Source organism: Babylonia areolata, chromosome 18 (genome assembly GCF_041734735.1).
Source record: "Babylonia areolata isolate BAREFJ2019XMU chromosome 18, ASM4173473v1, whole genome shotgun sequence".
Lineage (NCBI taxonomy): Eukaryota > Metazoa > Mollusca > Gastropoda > Neogastropoda > Buccinidae > Babylonia > Babylonia areolata.
In genome coordinates, this window is record NC_134893.1 from 72,853,674 (window position 1) to 72,863,673 (window position 10,000).

Genomic DNA, 10,000 nt, shown 5'->3' on the forward strand with positions numbered 1-10,000 from the left:
TGAAGGTGTGCTGAAAGAAACACATCGTACATCAGTGTCACAGCTTCTGGTGAAGGTTTGCTGAAAGAAACACATCGTACATCAGTGTCACAGCTTCTGGTGAAGGTTTGCTGAAATAAACACATTGTACATCAGTGTCACAGCTTCTGGTGAAGGTTTGCTGAAATAAACCCATCGTACATCAGTGTCACAGCTTCTGGTGAAGGTGTGCTGAAAGAAACACATCGTACATCAGTGTCACAGCTTCTGGTGAAGGTGTGCTGAAAGAAACACATCGTACATCAGTGTCGCAGCTTCTGGTGAAGGTTTGCTGAAAGAAACACATCATACATCAGTGTCACAGCTTCTGGTGAAGGTTTGCTGAAATAAACCCATTGTACATCAGTGTCACAGCTTCTGGTGAAGGTTTGCTGAAAGAAACACATTGTACATCAGTGTCACAGCTTCTGGTGAAGGTTTGCTGAAAGAAACACATTGTACATCAGTGTCACAGCTTCTGGTGAAGGTTTGCTGAAAGAAACACATTGTACAAAGAAACCCATTGTACATCAGTGTCGCAGCTTCTGGTGAAGGTCTGCTGAAAGAAACACATTGTACATCAGTGTTGCAGCTTCTGGTGAAGGTCTGCTGAAAGAAACACATTGTACATCAGTGTCACAGCTTCTGGTGAAGGTTTGCTGAAAGAAACACATTGTACATCAGTGTCGCAGCTTCTGGTGAAGGTTTGGTGAAAGAAACACATCGTACATCAGTGTCGCAGCTTCTGGTGAAGGTTTGCTGAAGGAAACACATTGTACAAAGAAACCCATCGTACATCAAAGTGTCGCAGCTTCTGGTGAAGGTTTTCTGAAAGCAACACATTGTACATCAGTGTTGCAGCTTCTGGTGAAGGTTTGCTGAAAGAAACACATTGTACATCAGTGTCACAGCTTCTGGTGAAGGTTTGCTGAAAGAAACACATTGTACATCAGTGTCACAGCTTCTGGTGAAGGTGTGCTGAAAGAAACACATCGTACATCAGTGTCGCAGCTTCTGGTGAAGGTGTGCTGAAATAAACCCATTGTACATCAGTGTCACAGCTTCTGGTGAAGGTGTGCTGAAAGAAACACATCGTACATCAGTGTCGCAGCTTCTGGTGAAGGTGTGCTGAAAGAAACACATCGTACATCAGTGTCACAGCTTCTGGTGAAGGTTTGCTGAAAGAAACACATCGTACATCAGTGTCACAGCTTCTGGTGAAGGTGTGCTGAAAGAAACACATCGTACATCAGTGTCACAGCTTCTGGTGAAGGTTTGCTGAAAGAAACACATTGTACATCAGTGTCACAGCTTCTGGTGAAGGTGTGCTGAAATAAACCCATCGTACATCAGTGTCACAGCTTCTGGTGAAGGTGTGCTGAAATAAACCCATCGTACATCAGTGTCACAGCTTCTGGTGAAGGTTTGCTGAAAGAAACACATTGTACATCAGTGTCGCAGCTTCTGGTGAAGGTGTGCTGAAAGAAACACATTGTACATCAGTGTCACAGCTTCTGGTGAAGGTTTGCTGAAAGAAACACATCGTACATCAGTGTCACAGCTTCTGGTGAAGGTTTGCTGAAAGAAACACATTGTACATCAGTGTCACAGCTTCTGGTGAAGGTTTGCTGAAAGAAACACATTGTACATCAGTGTCACAGCTTCTGGTGAAGGTGTGCTGAAAGAAACACATTGTACATCAGTGTCACAGCTTCTGGTGAAGGTTTGCTGAAAGAAACACATTGTACATCAGTGTCACAGCTTCTGGTGAAGGTTTGCTGAAAGAAACACATTGTACATCAGTGTCACAGCTTCTGGTGAAGGTTTGCTGAAATAAACACATCATACATCAGTGTCACAGCTTCTGGTGAAGGTGTGCTGAAAGAAACACATCGTACATCAGTGTCACAGCTTCTGGTGAAGGTTTGCTGAAAGAAACACATCGTACATCAGTGTCGCAGCTTCTGGTGAAGGTTTGCTGAAAGAAACACATCGTACATCAGTGTCACAGCTTCTGGTGAAGGTGTGCTGAAAGAAACACATCGTACATCAGTGTCACAGCTTCTGGTGAAGGTTTGCTGAAAGAAACACATCGTACATCAGTGTCACAGCTTCTGGTGAAGGTTTGCTGAAATAAACCCATCGTACATCAGTGTCACAGCTTCTGGTGAAGGTGTGCTGAAATAAACCCATTGTACATCAGTGTCACAGCTTCTGGTGAAGGTGTGCTGAAAGAAACCCATTGTACATCAGTGTCACAGCTTCTGGTGAAGGTTTGCTGAAATAAACCCATTGTACATCAGTGTCACAGCTTCTGGTGAAGGTTTGCTGAAAGAAACACATTGTACATCAGTGTCACAGCTTCTGGTGAAGGTTTGCTGAAAGAAACCCATCGTACATCAGTGTCACAGCTTCTGGTGAAGGTGTGCTGAAAGAAACACATTGTACATCAGTGTCACAGCTTCTGGTGAAGGTGTGCTGAAAGAAACACATTGTACATCAGTGTCACAGCTTCTGGTGAAGGTGTGCTGAAAGAAACACATCGTACATCAGTGTCACAGCTTCTGGTGAAGGTTTGCTGAAAGAAACCCATCGTACATCAGTGTCACAGCTTCTGGTGAAGGTGTGCTGAAAGAAACACATTGTACATCAGTGTCACAGCTTCTGGTGAAGGTTTGCTGAAAGAAACCCATCGTACATCAGTGTCACAGCTTCTGGTGAAGGTGTGCTGAAAGAAACACATTGTACATCAGTGTTGCAGCTTCTGGTGAAAGTTTGCTGAAAGAAACACATTGTACATCAGTGTCACAGCTTCTGGTGAAGGTTTGCTGAAAGAAACACATCGTACATCAGTGTCACAGCTTCTGGTGAAGGTTTGCTGAAAGAAACACATTGTACATCAGTGTCACAGCTTCTGGTGAAGGTGTGCTGAAAGAAACACATTGTACATCAGTGTCACAGCTTCTGGTGAAGGTTTGCTGAAATAAACACATTGTACATCAGTGTCACAGCTTCTGGTGAAGGTTTGCTGAAAGAAACACATTGTACATCAGTGTCACAGCTTCTGGTGAAGGTTTGCTGAAAGAAACCCATCGTACATCAGTGTCACAGCTTCTGGTGAAGGTGTGCTGAAAGAAACACATTGTACATCAGTGTCACAGCTTCTGGTGAAGGTTTGCTGAAAGAAACACATCGTACATCAGTGTCGCAGCTTCTGGTGAAGGTGTGCTGAAAGAAACACATCGTACATCAGTGTCACAGCTTCTGGTGAAGGTGTGCTGAAAGAAACACATCGTACATCAGTGTCACAGCTTCTGGTGAAGGTGTGCTGAAAGAAACACATTGTACATCAGTGTCACAGCTTCTGGTGAAAGTTTGCTGAAAGAAACACATCGTACATCAGTGTTGCAGCTTCTGGTGAAAGTTTGCTGAAAGAAACACATTGTACATCAGTGTCACAGCTTCTGGTGAAGGTTTGCTGAAAGAAATACATTGTACATCAGTGTCGCAGCTTCTGGTGAAGGTTTGCTGAAAGAAACACATTGTACATCAGTGTCACAGCTTCTGGTGAAGGTTTGCTGAAAGAAACACATTGTACATCAGTGTCACAGCTTCTGGTGAAGGTGTGCTGAAAGAAACACATTGTACATCAGTGTCACAGCTTCTGGTGAAGGTCTGCTGAAAGAAACACATTGTACATCAGTGTTGCAGCTTCTGGTGAAAGTTTGCTGAAAGAAACACATCGTTCATCTGACTGTGGGTAATAGTCAATGGCTGTGTTGGCTGTCAAGTCACAGAGAAAAAGAGCAGAAAAGAAAAATGACAAATCAAATACACCAAAGTGTGGGAAATAATGGTTGTGCTGACTGTCAAACCAGAAAGAAAAAACGACAAATTAAAGTCCATGTGAGAAACAGACAAAAAGCCCACAAACAATACATAAAAACTGTCAAATGTATGACTGGAAGTGACTGATTTTTGTAACACTGAAAAGTTTAGATCCTGCATTCAGGGGCCGCTTAACTGAACTGCATGTCTGTGTACCAAAACAAAGTAATTTTTTTTTAATGTTTTGTTTAATCACCAAATCTATACAGAATTTTGTATGTTACAGAAATACTCCCACCGACACAAACAACACATTTAAATCAAATGAACCTTGACAAAAAAGTTCATTCTCCTCAGATGGCCCAGTGGTAAGAGTCCCTGAGCAGGAAGCCAGAGTACCAGGTTCACTTCCAGCACAGACCAGCTAACTACTTCCCCTTCCCCTTCCACTTGACCCTGTGCATCTGTTGATAACCCAAGGTCCTGTCTGTGGCTTGTACTCCAGTCGCAGCACACACTCCAAAAGATCACACACCAACAAAACAGTACTCCCATTGCAAATTTCTCAAAGGGGGAAAAAATAGCTTTTCACACACACACACACACACACACACACACACACACCATCTATACTATGTGAATGCATGTACACTCCCATAGCAAATTTCTCAAAGGGGGGGAAAAAAAAGCTTTTCACACACACACACACACACACACACACCATCTATATTATGTGAATGCATGTACGTACACACACACACACACACACACATTATCTATACAATGTGAAAGCATGTACACACACACACACACACACGCATGCACACACACACACACACAAACACACACATATGTATGTATATATATAAACAAATATGCACATGCATGCATTTACCCACAAACAAGCACAGACAAGCATGTACACACAGGCAGACAAGACACACACACACACATACACATGTTACAATTTACAGATACCCATGCACAAACATGTATGCATGAATGCATAGCAGATATCATAACTGACAAACACACAGTCACACAGACAGACACAGACAGACAAACAGACACACACACATGCGCGCGCAACTACAATATCATGACTAATAGTATATGCTGGTACCTCTGAAGAGGACCACCTAACTCCAATGACAAACCTGCCAAAATGCTATGCAAGACTTCATTAATAATAGTAATACTCCAGACTGTTTGAAGCACTTGATTGTTGTTACATCAGGAGGCATGTCCCATATCCAGTAGATGCAATGTATTGCTGCAACTGCTGGTTGTTTTGCTTTAATGTGTGTGTGTGTGTGTGTGTGTGTGTGTGTGTGGTGGGGGTCTAGTGTTTGCACATAATTATTAATGTATGCATTGTTTATGTGTGTGTGTATTTTGCTGGGTTAATTTTTGTGTGTATATACAATCAATATGCAACTTTGATGCAATGTGTTATGTATAAAATATCACAAGTTTTGTAAAGCACCCATGGCAGTTTTCTGGATCGAGTGCGATGTGAGTACACATAACTGTTATGATTATCTAACTGGCACAGACATCAGGGACGCACATGTTTACTTTCCAGTCTACATCCTGTTGGCTAAGACCATGTTGCTGCATGCCCATCCCTCATCAAGGCCTGTCAGCCTCACTGACACCATGTGTGACCCACACCTTCTTCCCCTGACAACTCAGGCCAACAGGATGCCATGCAGTGGTCACTGACCAACAGGGATGAGTCAAAGTAAACACAGGTCAGGACTGCAGAGCGGACATCACAAAAGATCTTGGCATCAGTGAACCCCCCACCCCCACCACCCCCCACCTCCCCTCCCTTACACCCCTCCTCTCATGTTGCTTGCCATTGTTCATCTTTTGTTTGTGGGGGTTATAAAAGGGTGGTTATGTGTGGGTCTATGGGTCTGGACAAGGATGTGTTGAGGCCAGCCCACAGTGTGCTGCTGACACATACTTTCTGTGGGTTCCTCCCTCTCTCTATGTTTCTTCTCTTTCACTCCATCCACCATCCACGTTCCTCCCTCTCTCTCTCTCTCTGTCTTCTCTTTCACTCCATCCACCATCCATGTTCCTCCCTCTCTCTCTCTGTCTGTCTTCTCTTTCACTCCATCCACCATCCATGTTCCTCCCTCTCTCTCTCTGTCTTCTCTTTCATTCCATCCACCATCCATGTTCCTCCCTCTCTCTCTCTGTCTTCTCTTTTACTCCATCCACCATCCATTTTCCTCCCTCTCTCTCTCTGTCTTCTCTTTCACTCCATCCACCATCCATGTTCCTCCCTCTCTCTCTCTGTCTTCTCTTTCACTCCATCCAACATTCACGTTCCTCCCTCTCTCTCTCTGTCTTCTCTTTTACTCCATCCACCATCCATGTTCCTCCCTCTCTCTCTCTCTGTCTGTCTTCTCTTTCACTCCATCCACCATCCATGTTCCTCCCTCTCTCTCTCTGTCTTCTCTTTCACTCCATCCACCATCCATGTTCCTCCCTCTCCCTCTCTCTCTGTCTTCTCTTTCACTCCATCCAACATTCACGTTCCTCCCTCTCTCTCTGTCTTCTCTTTCACTCCATCCACCATCCATGTTCCTCCCTCTCTGTCTTCTCTTTCACTCCATCCACCATCCATGTTCCTCCCTCTCTGTCTTCTCTTTCACTCCATCCACCATCCATGTTCCTCCCTCCCTCTCTCTCTCTGTCTTCTCTTTCACTCCATCCACCATCCACGTTCCTCCCTCTCTCTCTCTGTCTTCTCTTTCATTCCATCCACCATTGAGTGCCTTCCTCTCCTCTCATGAAGACTTGGTTGGGTTTGGTCCGTGTCTACTGCCTCTGGACATAGGGCAAATGTGTGTGTGTGCATGTGTGTGCTGGATTGTATGTGTGTAAGTGTGTGTGTGTGTGTGTGTGTGTGTGTGTGTGTGTGTGTGTGTGTGTGAAAGAGAGAGTTCAATGTTCAAAGCTGGATACATTTTAGTGCATTGTGTATGGTTGGTGGAGGAAGGTGGGGGGGAAGGGGTATGTGTGTGCATGTGTATTCTGGCATGTGTATGAGTTTTGTACTTTTAACATTTGCCAGCTTGCTTGCATCAATGCTTTCATGACACTGTAATCCCAAACCATCTTTGTACTCACAAGACGTAAAGAGAAACCCCTACCCCCCTACCCCTCCCCTGATTCACTCAGGTTGGTGATTCATCTGCATCAGGTAGTCATGTGGTGTGACCTAACAACGTAATGTGATCAACTGATATGTAAGCATTTGGCCACATGCTGCCAGGACAAAAATATATTCGTCTGGCCAAGTCTGTGTGCCAACTACTCGTAATGTTGATTTGATGGCATAATCACCAAACAGAAAGCATATATTTGTGTATGAAGGTGCAAGGAACGACAGAGGCAGATCATGCACACACAAGATACAATACCTTCTCCTGCGTGCCCCCTAAAACACATCTTGATAAAAGTGAATTTTGGGTTTCACATCAACACCAATCTCAGGTAATTTGACTGTCAGTGATAACTACCTGTATTCTAGGAAGGGGAGAGAAACTCTGACACAGCACTGCCAATGTGCCATTTTCTTTGCCTCTGACATATAGTTGTTGCTGTTGTTGTTTTAAACCTACCACTCACAGCTATGAGAACAAGCTCAACTCCTTAATATGGTGGACCAATTCAAACTCCAACCTGTTGTCATGCATGCTCACTCAAGAAATAAGTGCTCTAGTAAAAAATGAAGATTTTCCCCAAGTGCATATCAATACATATACATATGTTCTAGCTGGTTTTTGTATCCACTTGTAATATTAGCAACATCCACCATCATATACATTAATGAAAGTTTTGTCTTAACAAAATGCTATCACAATTTTTTGTCAATTTGCAAGGTAACTATCACGTTAAATGAGTCCTGATTGTGTCCAAGTAATCGTCTACTTTTGTGTGAGCATGGGATGAATTACATCAGTGGTTATCCCGCATACCTGAATCAGGTGGGGGGCTTTTTCAGTCAGAATACTTTTCTTTCTCAAAAGATGCAGCACACAACTCATGAGTGATATCTGAGAACAGTTCACATTCCAACATCAGAGTTTATCACTTCAAGACCATCATGTGAACTTGGTCAGTTCTTCAGCCCATGGATACCCGATCACATTTTGTGTGCATATATAACTATCATGTTTCCATTCCTCTGACACTCAGCACATACAAGTTGTAGTTTCACCCTTCTCAGTTTCATGCTTGGAAGGTACAACTTTATTATCTGAGTCTTAATTTTCCAATGACAACGTTTACATTGTCATTACATCAAACATTTATAGACTGCAAAGTAAGGCATTGCTAACTTTCATTGCTTTCTTCATTGAGAACAAGTATTTGAAGCTTGTGATATATGTTTGTAGACTAGAGGATGAGTGTTCATTTTCAATTTTAAATGTTCGTATATGATTTATTTCATTTTCATTTAACAACTCTTTTGGTTTTGTCCCCATGTGGTGGTTGAGAGTAACATAAGGTACATAAGCTTAATTTTAAACTTTATAAATTAAAGGCATTTTTGTCTTCTCTCTCTCTCTCTCTCTCTCTCACACACACACACACACACACACACACACACACACACACACACACACACACACACACACACTCCTTATTCTTACATGCTCACCGTTATCCATATCAGAACATCAAATCATCCGCTCTGACTTTACACTACAGCCAACACAAAACACTGGCAGTAACACAACAAGGTGTACACCTTGTGTGGAAGAGGGAGGTGCATGGGCAGGGGAGGAGTTCAAGTTGTATGATTTTCTATATTATATCATCAGTTAGTGAGCTACAACTTCCATTAACATGATGGAATGTGGGCACATGGCACGGAGAGGCTAGGAGAAGAAGGTGATAAATATTACATTGTGTGTGTATGTGTGTGTGTGTGTGAATGAAACAGGGCTCTTCATGGTTTTAATGTTTGCAGGCAAGCTTAGGGAAGAAAATCTATCTGCCCCAAAATAAAACAACATACGGGCACTCAGGAGGCCGCATTTCAGACAACAATCAATGTGAAGAGAATCCAGAGCTATTGTAAAACACTCTACGAACATTTAATGGATTCCCATTTTACATCCACTCAAGCTCAGCCACAGGGTACTCTTGACATGTTTTCATTTGTTCCTGTTATTACAATAAGTAAGACATTACAACAACAACAAATAAAACTGCAAGTAAAATTTGCTAGTATCATTTATACCGCAAGATTTTATGCCATGATCAACTCACACAGTGATAGAAACTCATCAACAAGAACAAAATAAATTTTATATATATATATATATATATATACATACATACATAAAGAGCTCGTTACAATTTTGGTAATAAGTGGTATACTGGAATACCTTTATAAGTTTATTACAAAAGAAAAAAGAAGAAAAAAAAAGAAGAAAAAAAATACAAAATAGTAAAACAATCAGAATTTTTGGAAAACTGTTTTTTTTCTGAAATTTCCTCAATCTTGATATTTTCTGATGCATGCCTGAACAATCAATCACCGTAATGCTGAATCTTTAAAATATACAGGTAATTTTGCCTGTTTTATGACGGATTTCATGACTGGCCATAACATCATGATAAGAATGTTTTTATTGGTAAATTCATGATGAAATAGATTTTTTTCCAACATTGATATGATACTGGTTTAGATTAGACTAACACCTTTCATCAATTCATGTGTTCTAGAATACCTAAATAACATCTCGTCAGTTAAAACTTGGTACTATCAACCATGATGAAAACACATTTGCAATGTTTGTTTGTTTCCTTCCCAGTGTTCCAGTAATTATCTATTCCTTTTGCACTCGGTTTGAGTGGGTGACAAAATATTACCAATGAAGATTCTAACATTCCTGAAATTACTCCAGTATTTGCATACTTTTAATCCTTCTGTCCTACTCCTTGCCCTACAGACACAGTACAATAGGCTATAGACAAAAGTGTGTGCTCACGTTCTGTATCTACAATCGGACTGACTGACGATTTTTACAAAATCGCAAATATATATATGTAATATATATAATATGTATACGAAATCTCAATCAGGGTATTTTGACACCTCGTGTGGGAGGGGCATCTCATC

The 10,000-nt window shown here is 41.8% G+C and overlaps 1 protein-coding gene across 1 annotated transcript in view; it reads right to left on the reverse strand.

Moving 5' to 3' along the window:
• Nucleotides 1-10,000, reverse strand: part of LOC143292341 (ADAM 17-like protease) — a 34,007-nt gene that overhangs the window by 23,542 nt on the left and 465 nt on the right. The gene's annotated exons all lie outside the window — the stretch shown is intronic.